The sequence below is a fragment of the Buceros rhinoceros genome, unplaced genomic scaffold, assembly GCF_000710305.1.
Source record: "Buceros rhinoceros silvestris isolate BGI_N320 unplaced genomic scaffold, ASM71030v1 scaffold35774, whole genome shotgun sequence".
NCBI lineage: Eukaryota > Metazoa > Chordata > Aves > Bucerotiformes > Bucerotidae > Buceros > Buceros rhinoceros.
In genome coordinates, this window is record NW_010408302.1 from 42426 (window position 1) to 45512 (window position 3087).

General features: G+C 39.9%; 1 protein-coding gene across 1 annotated transcript in view; it reads right to left on the minus strand.

Annotated features, from left to right (window-relative positions):
• LOC104492286 (calcium-binding mitochondrial carrier protein Aralar1) overlaps positions 1-3087 on the minus strand; it is a 38564-nt gene that overhangs the window by 11261 nt on the left and 24216 nt on the right. The window lies entirely within an intron of this gene.

The window sequence follows — 3087 nt, forward strand, 5'->3', positions numbered from 1 at the left end:
AGAAATTGTTTGCTCTGAACATGCGTAAGTGAGATAGTGCTGTTGACAATTAACAAATCAGCATACTCTTGGGAAGGTAGGAAGACAGGGTATCAGTTTCATCCATCAGGGACTAGGACCATTTCACTGACAGGTATGACCTGACCGCTGTAACTGAGCTGCCCCATGTAGATGTTCACAGAATTCAAACACAGCTACAGCTTGGGAGCAGCTGGGAATATGTGGGTTCTGACAGAGCAGACCCTGTACTTTCCAATGACATTTACATTGCCCAGCGGCTAGCAGGTAGGTTTCAAGGAGCACAGGGCACGGGCTGCCTTACTGTGGGAGGTCTCTGCCCTGCAGTAAGGAAGGAAAGACAGCAGACGGGCAGCTGACCATATAAACAGGCCACTCCACAGGCAGATGTCTTTGTTAATGGCTACAAGAACAAAGACATTTCCTCTTTCTGGGAATGGGAATTTATTCCATAATCCTGCAGGAGCTGAGAATAATTGGAGCCTGAGAGGTAAGATTTTGACCAAAGAGAGCCAGTCTCTCACAGTTACTGTTTCTGGAAGAGGCACATGTCTGTGGGCAGCCCCTTTGCTGGACAACATAGCACTTCTTGCAGTTCCAGAGCTGAGATACTGAACAGGCTACACAGGTTCTCTTAAAGCACTACTGTCCTAATGTCAAAGGTTTCACCTGTTCTCACGTGTGGGTCTTAGAAGACCTAACACCATATGTAGGCTTTGATATGGCAGTGCCACCCAGAGAGGAAAATTTGCTAGGTCTACTGGAGCCTTTCCCAAGCTGCCTCCACTTCCTCACAAGATTTTTTTTTGTTCCCAGCTGAGGACTGTGGTATGCACAATGTGCTTTTGTACAGTTCACAGGAGGGTGGGCCTTCAAAGGTCAGGAAGGCCTCTGCTGGAAATTCTATAAAGCGGTTGAAGATACAGCTTGCTCATCTTGCTCATCCACTACCAGTTCCATACTGGAAATGATGAAAAAGTGCATTATTCCTGGTAAACAGGAGAAGATTCAACACTAAACACAGGCAAGTGATGGTCAGAGATAGCAGTAAGTACATTTCTGAGAACTACATATGGGCATAATGTTTCTTCTGATGTTACAACACGGTGAAAACCACATTTTGAATTTAGCCACAAAAACCAAGTTACCCCAATCCAGATGCTGAAAATAATTTTACCATATATAAAATCCAAACAGTCCCACAGTAACCCATCATTTTGTGCTAACAGAGAGCAAAGCAACAGAATAAAGGAAAAATGGAAAAGAAAGATAGCATCACCCAAACAGAAAGTCTTGCGTGCCCCCGCACATAGAAACGGACCAAGCTTACTTGTGGCACTGCCTCAGATGTAACTGTTGGTTATGTCTCATAATATTTTGTAGAAAACCAATATACAATGAATACCAGAAGCATGAAAATCAACCCTATTTCCAAGTAAGTCAACAGAAAAGAGCTGTCACAATGAGGATGAAAGGACTGAGGATGAGACTGAGAAAGATAACATATCAGCTTGCTACTGCTTTAGTTAACTGGTACTTTCAGACTTTTAAAATAAACTTTACAGGCTTGCTAATAAAGATTCTGGTATTTAGGAAGAAGTGAAACTGCTAAAATAGAACTAAGCAGCAGTAGAGACAGAAAAGTCATCAACTAGTTAAGATATCAGATGATCCAGAGGACACTACAAAGAAATTAACATCTCTGAGGTTGCTAAACTGTGGCCAACTCCTCTATTCAAAGGCCAACTTTGTTTAAAATTCTCTCAGGTCAAGTGAGATATCTTTAAAAAGGAGATGAGAATATCAGCTAAGAAAGTCAACTAGAAGAAAGGGTTGTGTTTGGACAGATTATAAAGCTGCTCAGCTTCACAGAAACATCCACATTTCTGAAAGCTTATCTGAAACTCAGATTTCTCCCCAATTTTTGCATGTTCACTACAGTAAGACAATAAAGTTATTTTGAAAAAGGAGTACTTACCAGCAAGCGAAAAAGCCTCTAACATAGATTGAATTTAATATTATACATTTTAGTACAACACAATGTAAAATAATAAAACGGATTATTAGCTGTTTAATTTTAATTATGAATTTAACCATAACACAGAGAAAAACACTAATAAATTATATTCGCTATTGTTACAAATGACCTGTAAGTGCTTTCTGTGTTATTGAGCTTTCCAGAAAAAGGTTAGTCTTTTGCTAGCTACACATCACAGCTGCTTTCTCACATTTCTCAGAAAACAAACTTTGCACGCTGACAGGTGAAGACTCAAGCATGTACCAGGCTGCCAAATCCAATCAGGCAGAACTAGAAGCAGCCTCCCTTCAGGGCTGCTTCTTTGAATTAAAAGTTTGCAGAGGTCAACAACCTTTCTGCCCCAGGTTTTGTTGTAAGCTGAGGCGGTTTTATACCAGCCTGTCAGCCTACTCAACTGGAAGTTATTAGGCTTCTTCGCTACAAAAGCAAGCTAACTCAAGCCTTAAACATTTTATAGGGTTAGTAACTGTTGGGGAATTCCACAAATGAAATTAGCCAATGTGCAAAACAAAAACAAACAAACCAAAAAATCTATCATCACTATCAATTCAAGCCACTTACAGATTGCTAAGAGATCCACTGAATTACAGTCCTCAGTCTCAATGAAAACACAATTTGTTTTTCAACTGTACTTAGACAATGTGTGTAGTTAAGTGTCTGGAGTAATATAACTACATTTAAAAGTCATTCATACCTGTAAATAAAATTCACTCACACCTGTTATCTGAAAGATCAGACTACACTGTTTTTTCACATTTTCACAAACCGAAAAAAAAAGAATCACAAATAGTAAGTTGAAGAGTGTATTTCTTTCCTTCTTAAAATCTTCAGCAAGAAATAGAATTTTTAAATTGTTCTAGCTCCACCCCCACCTCTCCCTGCCAAAGGAAACCCAAATACGATCTCTATAAGCTACTCTCAAGGACTGCCTCTATGTTTCCAAATGAAACACGCTTGCCAACTCAAGCAAAAGTATGGAAAGGGAGAAAAGGCACCCTCTCTTCAGCCTTTTGTGAGTAAAACCACTGCTG